Raw genomic sequence first — 13,283 nt, forward strand, 5'->3', positions numbered from 1 at the left:
TAGTGTAGACAAGGTAGCTAACATCCGGGAAATCCTTAATTCGAGTTAACATTACATGAAACACTGTATGAATCCTATATTCTTTACTTAAAGGAGACTAGAGTGGTAAATGTGTGTTATACAAGGCAGAATACAATTGAAATAGAGAAAGAAACACGTTCGGCAGCTTTGGAAAGCCTTACACTTCACTGAAATGTAGTACTACACTTTATATAACACAGTTGAGAGACAATGTTCCCTAGCTCCCTCAGTTCATAACAGTGTGTAGGAAGTTGTTTGATAAAGTGGGCAAAGCTTATACTTGGACCAGAAGGCAGAATATAGGAAATGACAAGAAAACATGATTAATTCAGTGAAAATGACTGTAAACAGATGTGAACTTGGTTAGAACAGCTGAAAGAGATTCTCCAAGTCAGTTCTTAGTGTAGAAAAGGTAGCTAACATCCGGGAAATCCTTAATTCGAGTTAACATTACATGAAACACTGTATGAATCCTATATTCTTTACTTAAAGGAGACTAGAGTGGTAAATGTGTGTTATACAAGGCAGAATACCATTGAAATAGAGAAAGAAACACGTTCGGCAGCTTTGGAAAGCCTTACACTTCACTGAAATGTAGTACTACACTTTATATAACACAGTTGAGAGACAATGTTCAATAGCTGCCTCAGTACTTAACAGTGTGTAGGAAGTTGTTTGATAAAGTGGGCAAAGCTTATACTTGGACCAGAAGGCAGAATATAGGAAACTACATGAAAACATGATTAATTCAGTGAAAATGACTGTAAAGAGATGTGAACTTGTTTAGAACAGCTGAAAGAGATTCTCCAAGTCAGTTCTTAGTGTAGAAAAGGTAGCTAACATCCGGGAAATCCTTAATTCGAGTTAACATTACATGAAACACTGTATGAATCCTATATTCTTTACTTAAAGGAGACTAGAGTGGTAAATGTGTGTTATACAAGGCAGAATACCATTGAAATAGAGAAAGAAACACGTTCTGCAGCTTTGGAAAGCCTTACACTTCACTGAAATTTAGTACTACACTTTATATAACACAGTTGAGAGACAATGTTCCCTAGCTCCCTCAGTTCATAACAGTGTGTAGGAAGTTGTTTGATAAAGTGGGCAAAGCTTATACTTGGACCAGAAGGCAGAATATAGGAAACTACATGAAAACATGATTAATTCAGTGAAAATGACTGTAAAGACATGTGAACTTGTTTAGAACAGCTGAAAGAGATTCTCCAAGTCAGTTCTTAGTGTAGAAAAGGTAGCTAAGATCCGGGAAATCCTTAATTCGAGTTAAGATTACATGAAACACTGTATGAATCCTATATTCTTTACTTAAAGGAGACTAGAGTGGTAAATGTGTGTTAAACAAGGCAGAATACCATTGAAATAGAGAAAGAAACACGTTCGGCAGCTTTGGAAAGCCTTACACTTCACTGAAATGTAGTACTACACTTTATATAACACAGTTGAGAGACAATGTTCCCTAGCTCCCTCAGTTCATAACAGTGTGTAGGAAGTTGTTTGATAAAGTGGGCAAAGCTTATACTTGGGACAGAAGGCAGAATATAGGAAACTACATGAAAACATGAATAATTCAGTGAAAATGACTGTAAACAGATGAGAACTTGTTTAGAACAGCTGAAAGAGAATCTCCAAGTCAGTTCTTAGTGTACAAAAGGTACCTAAGATAAGGAAAATCCTTAATTCCAGTTAAGATCACATGAAACACTGTATGAATCCTATATTCTTTACTTAAAGGAGACTAGATTGGTAAATGTGTGTTATACAAGGCAGAATACCATTGAAATAGAGAAAGAAACACGTTCGGCAGCTTTGGAAAGCCTTACACTTCACTGAAATGTAGTACTACACTTTATATAACACAGTTGAGAGACAATGTTCCCTAGCTCCCTCAGTTCATAACAGTGTGTAGGAAGTTGTTTGATAAAGTGGGCAAAGCTTATACTTGGGCCAGAAGGCAGAATATAGGAAACTACATGAAAACATGAATAATTCAGTGAAAATGACTGTAAACAGATGAGAACTGGTTTAGAACAGCTGAAAGAGAATCTCCAAGTCAGTTCTTAGTGTAGAAAAGGTAGGTACGATAAGGGAAATACTTAATTCCAGTTAAGATCACATGAAACACTGTATGAATCCTATATTCTTTACTTAAAGGAGAGTACAGTGGTAAATGTGTGTTATACAAGGCAGAATACCACTGAAATAGAGAAAGAAACACGTTCGGCAGCTTTGGAAAGCCTTACACTTCACTGAAATGTAGTACTACACTCTATAACACAGTTGAGAGACAATGTTCAATAGCTGCCTCAGTACTTAACAGTGTGTAGGAAGTTGTTTGATAAAGTGGGCAAAGCTTATACTTGGGCCAGAAGGCAGAATATAGGAAACTACATGAAAACATGATTAATTCAGTGAAAATGACTGTAAACAGATGTGAACTTGTTTAGAACAGCTGAAAGAGATTCTCCAAGTCAGTTCTTAGTGTAGACAAGGTAGCTAACATCCGGGAAATCCTTAATTCGAGTTAACATTACATGAAACACTGTATGAATCCTATATTCTTTACTTAAAGGAGACTAGAGTGGTAAATGTGTGTTATACAAGGCAGAATACAATTGAAATAGAGAAAGAAACACGTTCGGCAGCTTTGGAAAGCCTTACACTTCACTGAAATGTAGTACTACACTTTATATAACACAGTTGAGAGACAATGTTCCCTAGCTCCCTCAGTTCATAACAGTGTGTAGGAAGTTGTTTGATAAAGTGGGCAAAGCTTATACTTGGACCAGAAGGCAGAATATAGGAAATGACAAGAAAACATGATTAATTCAGTGAAAATGACTGTAAACAGATGTGAACTTGTTTAGAACAGCTGAAAGAGATTCTCCAAGTCAGTTCTTAGTGTAGAAAAGGTAGCTAACATCCGGGAAATCCTTAATTCGAGTTAACATTACATGAAACACTGTATGAATCCTATATTCTTTACTTAAAGGAGACTAGAGTGGTAAATGTGTGTTATACAAGGCAGAATACCATTGAAATAGAGAAAGAAACACGTTCGGCAGCTTTGGAAAGCCTTACACTTCACTGAAATGTAGTACTACACTTTATATAACACAGTTGAGAGACAATGTTCCCTAGCTCCCTCAGTTCATAACAGTGTGTAGGAAGTTGTTTGATAAAGTGGGCAAAGCTTATACTTGGGCCAGAAGGCAGAATATAGGAAACTACATGAAAACATGAATAATTCAGTGAAAATGACTGTAAACAGATGAGAACTTGTTTAGAACAGCTGAAAGAGATTCTCCAAGTCAGTTCTTAGTGTAGAAAAGGTAGCTAAGATCCGGGAAATCCTTAATTCGAGTTAACATTACATGAAACACTGTATGAATCCTATATTCTTTACTTAAAGGAGACTAGAGTGGTAAATGTGTGTTATACAAGGCAGAATACCATTGAAATAGAGAAAGAAACACGTTCTGCAGCTTTGGAAAGCCTTACACTTCACTGAAATTTAGTACTACACTTTATATAACACAGTTGAGAGACAATGTTCCCTAGCTCCCTCAGTTTATAACAGTGTGTAGGAAGTTGTTTGATAAAGTGGGCAAAGCTTATACTTGGACCAGAAGGCAGAATATAGGAAACTACATGAAAACATGATTAATTCAGTGAAAATGACTGTAAAGAGATGTGAACTTGTTTAGAACAGCTGAAAGAGATTCTCCAAGTCAGTTCTTAGTGTAGAAAAGGTAGCTAACATCCGGGAAATCCTTAATTCGAGTTAACATTACATGAAACACTGTATGAATCCTATATTCTTTACTTAAAGGAGACTAGAGTGGTAAATGTGTGTTATACAAGGCAGAATACCATTGAAATAGAGAAAGAAACACGTTCGGCAGCTTTGGAAAGCCTTACACTTCACTGAAATGTAGTACTACACTTTATATAACACAGTTGAGAGACAATGTTCCCTAGCTCCCTCAGTTCATAACAGTGTGTAGGAAGTTGTTTGATAAAGTGGGCAAAGCTTATACTTGGGCCAGAAGGCAGAATATAGGAAACTACATGAAAACATGAATAATTCAGTGAAAATGACTGTAAACAGATGAGAACTTGTTTAGAACAGCTGAAAGAGATTCTCCAAGTCAGTTCTTAGTGTAGAAAAGGTAGCTAAGATCCGGGAAATCCTTAATTCGAGTTAACATTACATGAAACACTGTATGAATCCTATATTCTTTACTTAAAGGAGACTAGAGTGGTAAATGTGTGTTATACAAGGCAGAATACCATTGAAATAGAGAAAGAAACACGTTCTGCAGCTTTGGAAAGCCTTACACTTCACTGAAATTTAGTACTACACTTTATATAACACAGTTGAGAGACAATGTTCCCTAGCTCCCTCAGTTCATAACAGTGTGTAGGAAGTTGTTTGATAAAGTGGGCAAAGCTTATACTTGGACCAGAAGGCAGAATATAGGAAACTACATGAAAACATGATTAATTCAGTGAAAATGACTGTAAAGACATGTGAACTTGTTTAGAACAGCTGAAAGAGATTCTCCAAGTCAGTTCTTAGTGTAGAAAAGGTAGCTAAGATCCGGGAAATCCTTAATTCGAGTTAAGATTACATGAAACACTGTATGAATCCTATATTCTTTACTTAAAGGAGACTAGAGTGGTAAATGTGTGTTAAACAAGGCAGAATACCATTGAAATAGAGAAAGAAACACGTTCGGCAGCTTTGGAAAGCCTTACACTTCACTGAAATGTAGTACTACACTTTATATAACACAGTTGAGAGACAATGTTCCCTAGCTCCCTCAGTTCATAACAGTGTGTAGGAAGTTGTTTGATAAAGTGGGCAAAGCTTATACTTGGGACAGAAGGCAGAATATAGGAAACTACATGAAAACATGAATAATTCAGTGAAAATGACTGTAAACAGATGAGAACTTGTTTAGAACAGCTGAAAGAGAATCTCCAAGTCAGTTCTTAGTGTACAAAAGGTACCTAAGATAAGGAAAATCCTTAATTCCAGTTAAGATCACATGAAACACTGTATGAATCCTATATTCTTTACTTAAAGGAGACTAGATTGGTAAATGTGTGTTATACAAGGCAGAATACCATTGAAATAGAGAAAGAAACACGTTCGGCAGCTTTGGAAAGCCTTACACTTCACTGAAATGTAGTACTACACTTTATATAACACAGTTGAGAGACAATGTTCCCTAGCTCCCTCAGTTCATAACAGTGTGTAGGAAGTTGTTTGATAAAGTGGGCAAAGCTTATACTTGGGCCAGAAGGCAGAATATAGGAAACTACATGAAAACATGAATAATTCAGTGAAAATGACTGTAAACAGATGAGAACTGGTTTAGAACAGCTGAAAGAGAATCTCCAAGTCAGTTCTTAGTGTAGAAAAGGTAGGTACGATAAGGGAAATACTTAATTCCAGTTAAGATCACATGAAACACTGTATGAATCCTATATTCTTTACTTAAAGGAGAGTACAGTGGTAAATGTGTGTTATACAAGGCAGAATACCACTGAAATAGAGAAAGAAACACGTTCGGCAGCTTTGGAAAGCCTTACACTTCACTGAAATGTAGTACTACACTCTATAACACAGTTGAGAGACAATGTTCAATAGCTGCCTCAGTACTTAACAGTGTGTAGGAAGTTGTTTGATAAAGTGGGCAAAGCTTATACTTGGGCCAGAAGGCAGAATATAGGAAACTACATGAAAACATGATTAATTCAGTGAAAATGACTGTAAACAGATGTGAACTTGTTTAGAACAGCTGAAAGAGATTCTCCAAGTCAGTTCTTAGTGTAGACAAGGTAGCTAACATCCGGGAAATCCTTAATTCGAGTTAACATTACATGAAACACTGTATGAATCCTATATTCTTTACTTAAAGGAGACTAGAGTGGTAAATGTGTGTTATACAAGGCAGAATACAATTGAAATAGAGAAAGAAACACGTTCGGCAGCTTTGGAAAGCCTTACACTTCACTGAAATGTAGTACTACACTTTATATAACACAGTTGAGAGACAATGTTCCCTAGCTCCCTCAGTTCATAACAGTGTGTAGGAAGTTGTTTGATAAAGTGGGCAAAGCTTATACTTGGACCAGAAGGCAGAATATAGGAAATGACAAGAAAACATGATTAATTCAGTGAAAATGACTGTAAACAGATGTGAACTTGTTTAGAACAGCTGAAAGAGATTCTCCAAGTCAGTTCTTAGTGTAGAAAAGGTAGCTAACATCCGGGAAATCCTTAATTCGAGTTAACATTACATGAAACACTGTATGAATCCTATATTCTTTACTTAAAGGAGACTAGAGTGGTAAATGTGTGTTATACAAGGCAGAATACCATTGAAATAGAGAAAGAAACACGTTCGGCAGCTTTGGAAAGCCTTACACTTCACTGAAATGTAGTACTACACTTTATATAACACAGTTGAGAGACAATGTTCCCTAGCTCCCTCAGTTCATAACAGTGTGTAGGAAGTTGTTTGATAAAGTGGGCAAAGCTTATACTTGGGCCAGAAGGCAGAATATAGGAAACTACATGAAAACATGAATAATTCAGTGAAAATGACTGTAAACAGATGAGAACTTGTTTAGAACAGCTGAAAGAGATTCTCCAAGTCAGTTCTTAGTGTAGAAAAGGTAGCTAAGATCCGGGAAATCCTTAATTCGAGTTAACATTACATGAAACACTGTATGAATCCTATATTCTTTACTTAAAGGAGACTAGAGTGGTAAATGTGTGTTATACAAGGCAGAATACCATTGAAATAGAGAAAGAAACACGTTCTGCAGCTTTGGAAAGCCTTACACTTCACTGAAATTTAGTACTACACTTTATATAACACAGTTGAGAGACAATGTTCCCTAGCTCCCTCAGTTCATAACAGTGTGTAGGAAGTTGTTTGATAAAGTGGGCAAAGCTTATACTTGGACCAGAAGGCAGAATATAGGAAACTACATGAAAACATGATTAATTCAGTGAAAATGACTGTAAAGAGATGTGAACTTGTTTAGAACAGCTGAAAGAGATTCTCCAAGTCAGTTCTTAGTGTAGAAAAGGTAGCTAACATCCGGGAAATCCTTAATTCGAGTTAACATTACATGAAACACTGTATGAATCCTATATTCTTTACTTAAAGGAGACTAGAGTGGTAAATGTGTGTTATACAAGGCAGAATACCATTGAAATAGAGAAAGAAACACGTTCGGCAGCTTTGGAAAGCCTTACACTTCACTGAAATGTAGTACTACACTTTATATAACACAGTTGAGAGACAATGTTCCCTAGCTCCCTCAGTTCATAACAGTGTGTAGGAAGTTGTTTGATAAAGTGGGCAAAGCTTATACTTGGGCCAGAAGGCAGAATATAGGAAACTACATGAAAACATGAATAATTCAGTGAAAATGACTGTAAACAGATGAGAACTTGTTTAGAACAGCTGAAAGAGATTCTCCAAGTCAGTTCTTAGTGTAGAAAAGGTAGCTAAGATCCGGGAAATCCTTAATTCGAGTTAACATTACATGAAACACTGTATGAATCCTATATTCTTTACTTAAAGGAGACTAGAGTGGTAAATGTGTGTTATACAAGGCAGAATACCATTGAAATAGAGAAAGAAACACGTTCTGCAGCTTTGGAAAGCCTTACACTTCACTGAAATTTAGTACTACACTTTATATAACACAGTTGAGAGACAATGTTCCCTAGCTCCCTCAGTTCATAACAGTGTGTAGGAAGTTGTTTGATAAAGTGGGCAAAGCTTATACTTGGACCAGAAGGCAGAATATAGGAAACTACATGAAAACATGATTAATTCAGTGAAAATGACTGTAAAGACATGTGAACTTGTTTAGAACAGCTGAAAGAGATTCTCCAAGTCAGTTCTTAGTGTAGAAAAGGTAGCTAAGATCCGGGAAATCCTTAATTCGAGTTAAGATTACATGAAACACTGTATGAATCCTATATTCTTTACTTAAAGGAGACTAGAGTGGTAAATGTGTGTTAAACAAGGCAGAATACCATTGAAATAGAGAAAGAAACACGTTCGGCAGCTTTGGAAAGCCTTACACTTCACTGAAATGTAGTACTACACTTTATATAACACAGTTGAGAGACAATGTTCCCTAGCTCCCTCAGTTCATAACAGTGTGTAGGAAGTTGTTTGATAAAGTGGGCAAAGCTTATACTTGGGACAGAAGGCAGAATATAGGAAACTACATGAAAACATGAATAATTCAGTGAAAATGACTGTAAACAGATGAGAACTTGTTTAGAACAGCTGAAAGAGAATCTCCAAGTCAGTTCTTAGTGTACAAAAGGTACCTAAGATAAGGAAAATCCTTAATTCCAGTTAAGATCACATGAAACACTGTATGAATCCTATATTCTTTACTTAAAGGAGACTAGATTGGTAAATGTGTGTTATACAAGGCAGAATACCATTGAAATAGAGAAAGAAACACGTTCGGCAGCTTTGGAAAGCCTTACACTTCACTGAAATGTAGTACTACACTTTATATAACACAGTTGAGAGACAATGTTCCCTAGCTCCCTCAGTTCATAACAGTGTGTAGGAAGTTGTTTGATAAAGTGGGCAAAGCTTATACTTGGGCCAGAAGGCAGAATATAGGAAACTACATGAAAACATGAATAATTCAGTGAAAATGACTGTAAACAGATGAGAACTGGTTTAGAACAGCTGAAAGAGAATCTCCAAGTCAGTTCTTAGTGTAGAAAAGGTAGGTAAGATAAGGGAAATACTTAATTCCAGTTAAGATCACATGAAACACTGTATGAATCCTATATTCTTTACTTAAAGGAGAGTACAGTGGTAAATGTGTGTTATACAAGGCAGAATACCACTGAAATAGAGAAAGAAACACGTTCGGCAGCTTTGGAAAGCCTTACACTTCACTGAAATGTAGTACTACACTCTATAACACAGTTGAGAGACAATGTTCAATAGCTGCCTCAGTACTTAACAGTGTGTAGGAAGTTGTTTGATAAAGTGGGCAAAGCTTATACTTGGGCCAGAAGGCAGAATATAGGAAACTACATGAAAACATGATTAATTCAGTGAAAATGACTGTAAACAGATGTGAACTTGTTTAGAACAGCTGAAAGAGATTCTCCAAGTCAGTTCTTAGTGTAGACAAGGTAGCTAACATCCGGGAAATCCTTAATTCGAGTTAACATTACATGAAACACTGTATGAATCCTATATTCTTTACTTAAAGGAGACTAGAGTGGTAAATGTGTGTTATACAAGGCAGAATACAATTGAAATAGAGAAAGAAACACGTTCGGCAGCTTTGGAAAGCCTTACACTTCACTGAAATGTAGTACTACACTTTATATAACACAGTTGAGAGACAATGTTCCCTAGCTCCCTCAGTTCATAACAGTGTGTAGGAAGTTGTTTGATAAAGTGGGCAAAGCTTATACTTGGACCAGAAGGCAGAATATAGGAAATGACAAGAAAACATGATTAATTCAGTGAAAATGACTGTAAACAGATGTGAACTTGGTTAGAACAGCTGAAAGAGATTCTCCAAGTCAGTTCTTAGTGTAGAAAAGGTAGCTAACATCCGGGAAATCCTTAATTCGAGTTAACATTACATGAAACACTGTATGAATCCTATATTCTTTACTTAAAGGAGACTAGAGTGGTAAATGTGTGTTATACAAGGCAGAATACCATTGAAATAGAGAAAGAAACACGTTCGGCAGCTTTGGAAAGCCTTACACTTCACTGAAATGTAGTACTACACTTTATATAACACAGTTGAGAGACAATGTTCCCTAGCTCCCTCAGTTCATAACAGTGTGTAGGAAGTTGTTTGATAAAGTGGGCAAAGCTTATACTTGGGCCAGAAGGCAGAATATAGGAAACAACATGAAAACATGAATAATTCAGTGAAAATGACTGTAAACAGATGAGAACTTGTTTAGAACAGCTGAAAGAGATTCTCCAAGTCAGTTCTTAGTGTAGAAAAGGTAGCTAAGATCCGGGAAATCCTTAATTCGAGTTAACATTACATGAAACACTGTATGAATCCTATATTCTTTACTTAAAGGAGACTAGAGTGGTAAATGTGTGTTATACAAGGCAGAATACCATTGAAATAGAGAAAGAAACACGTTCTGCAGCTTTGGAAAGCCTTACACTTCACTGAAATTTAGTACTACACTTTATATAACACAGTTGAGAGACAATGTTCCCTAGCTCCCTCAGTTCATAACAGTGTGTAGGAAGTTGTTTAATAAAGTGGGCAAAGCTTATACTTGGACCAGCAGGCAGAATATAGGAAACTACATGAAAACATGATTAATTCAGTGAAAATGACTGTAAAGACATGTGAACTTGTTTAGAACAGCTGAAAGAGATTCTCCAAGTCAGTTCTTAGTGTAGAAAAGGTAGCTAAGATCCGGGAAATCCTTAATTCGAGTTAAGATTACATGAAACACTGTATGAATCCTATATTCTTTACTTAAAGGAGACTAGAGTGGTAAATGTGTGTTAAACAAGGCAGAATACCATTGAAATAGAGAAAGAAACACGTTCGGCAGCTTTGGAAAGCCTTACACTTCACTGAAATGTAGTACTACACTTTATATAACACAGTTGAGAGACAATGTTCCCTAGCTCCCTCAGTTCATAACAGTGTGTAGGAAGTTGTTTGATAAACTGGGCAAAGCTTATACTTGGGACAGAAGGCAGAATATAGGAAACTACATGAAAACATGAATAATTCAGTGAAAATGACTGTAAACAGATGAGAACTTGTTTAGAACAGCTGAAAGAGAATCTCCAAGTCAGTTCTTAGTGTACAAAAGGTACCTAAGATAAGGAAAATCCTTAATTCCAGTTAAGATCACATGAAACACTGTATGAATCCTATATTCTTTACTTAAAGGAGACTAGATTGGTAAATGTGTGTTATACAAGGCAGAATACCATTGAAATAGAGAAAGAAACACGTTCGGCAGCTTTGGAAAGCCTTACACTTCACTGAAATGTAGTACTACACTTTATATAACACAGTTGAGAGACAATGTTCCCTAGCTCCCTCAGTTCATAACAGTGTGTAGGACGTTGTTTGATAAAGTGGGCAAAGCTTATACTTGGGCCAGAAGGCAGAATATAGGAAACTACATGAAAACATGAATAATTCAGTGAAAATGACTGTAAACAGATGAGAACTGGTTTAGAACAGCTGAAAGAGAATCTCCAAGTCAGTTCTTAGTGTAGAAAAGGTAGGTAAGATAAGGGAAATACTTAATTCCAGTTAAGATCACATGAAACACTGTATGAATCCTATATTCTTTACTTTAAGGAGAGTACAGTGGTAAATGTGTGTTATACAAGGCAGAATACAATTGAAATAGAGAAAGAAACACGTTCGGCAGCTTTGGAAAGCCTTACACTTCACTGAAATGTAGTACTACACTTTATATAACACAGTTGAGAGACAATGTTCCCTAGCTCCCTCAGTTCATAACAGCGTGTAGGAAGTTGTTTGATAAAGTGGGCAAAGCTTATACTTGGACCAGAAGGCAGAATATAGGAAACGACAAGAAAACATGATTAATTCAGTGAAAATGACTGTAAACAGATGTGAACTTGGTTAGAACAGCTGAAAGAGATTCTCCAAGTCAGTTCTTAGTGTAGAAAAGGTAGCTAACATCCGGGAAATCCTTAATTCGAGTTAACATTACATGAAACACTGTATGAATCCTATATTCTTTACTTAAAGGAGACTAGAGTGGTAAATGTGTGTTATACAAGGCAGAATACCATTGAAATAGAGAAAGAAACACGTTCTGCAGCTTTGGAAAGCCTTACACTTCACTGAAATTTAGTACTACACTTTATATAACACAGTTGAGAGACAATGTTCCCTAGCTCCCTCAGTTCATAACAGTGTGTAGGAAGTTGTTTGATAAAGTGGGCAAAGCTTATACTTGGACCAGAAGGCAGAATATAGGAAACTACATGAAAACATGATTAATTCAGTGAAAATGACTGTAAAGACATGTGAACTTGTTTAGAACAGCTGAAAGAGATTCTCCAAGTCAGTTCTTAGTGTAGAAAAGGTAGCTAAGATCCGGGAAATCCTTAATTCGAGTTAAGATTACATGAAACACTGTATGAATCCTATATTCTTTACTTAAAGGAGACTAGAGTGGTAAATGTGTGTTAAACAAGGCAGAATACCATTGAAATAGAGAAAGAAACACGTTCGGCAGCTTTGGAAAGCCTTACACTTCACTGAAATGTAGTACTACACTTTATATAACACAGTTGAGAGACAATGTTCCCTAGCTCCCTCAGTTCATAACAGTGTGTAGGAAGTTGTTTGATAAAGTGGGCAAAGCTTATACTTGGGACAGAAGGCAGAATATAGGAAACTACATGAAAACATGAATAATTCAGTGAAAATGAGTGTAAACAGATGAGAACTTGTTTAGAACAGCTGAAAGAGAATCTCCAAGTCAGTTCTTAGTGTACAAAAGGTACCTAAGATAAGGAAAATCCTTAATTCCAGTTAAGATCACATGAAACACTGTATGAATCCTATATTCTTTACTTAAAGGAGACTAGAGTGGTAAATGTGTGTTATACAAGGCAGAATACCATTGAAATAGAGAAAGAAACACGTTCGGCAGCTTTGGAAAGCCTTACACTTCACTGAAATGTAGTACTACACTTTATATAACACAGTTGAGAGACAATGTTCCCTAGCTCCCTCAGTTCATAACAGTGTGTAGGAAGTTGTTTGATAAAGTGGGCAAAGCTTATACTTGGGCCAGAAGGCAGAATATAGGAAACTACATGAAAACATGAATAATTCAGTGAAAATGACTGTAAACAGATGAGAACTGGTTTAGAACAGCTGAAAGAGAATCTCCAAGTCAGTTCTTAGTGTAGAAAAGGTAGGTAAGATAAGGGAAATACTTAATTCCAGTTAAGATCACATGAAACACTGTATGAATCCTATATTCTTTACTTAAAGGAGAGTACAGTGGTAAATGTGTGTTATACAAGGCAGAATACCATTGAAATAGAGAAAGAAACACGTTCGGCAGCTTTGGAAAGCCTTACACTTCACTGAAATGTAGTACTACACTCTATAACACAGTTGAGAGACAATGTTCAATAGCTGCCTCAGTACTTAACAGTGTGTAGGAA

Source organism: Pipistrellus hanaki (assembly GCF_964339955.1).
Source record: "Pipistrellus hanaki genome assembly, chromosome: 8".
Taxonomy (NCBI): domain Eukaryota; kingdom Metazoa; phylum Chordata; class Mammalia; order Chiroptera; family Vespertilionidae; genus Pipistrellus; species Pipistrellus hanaki.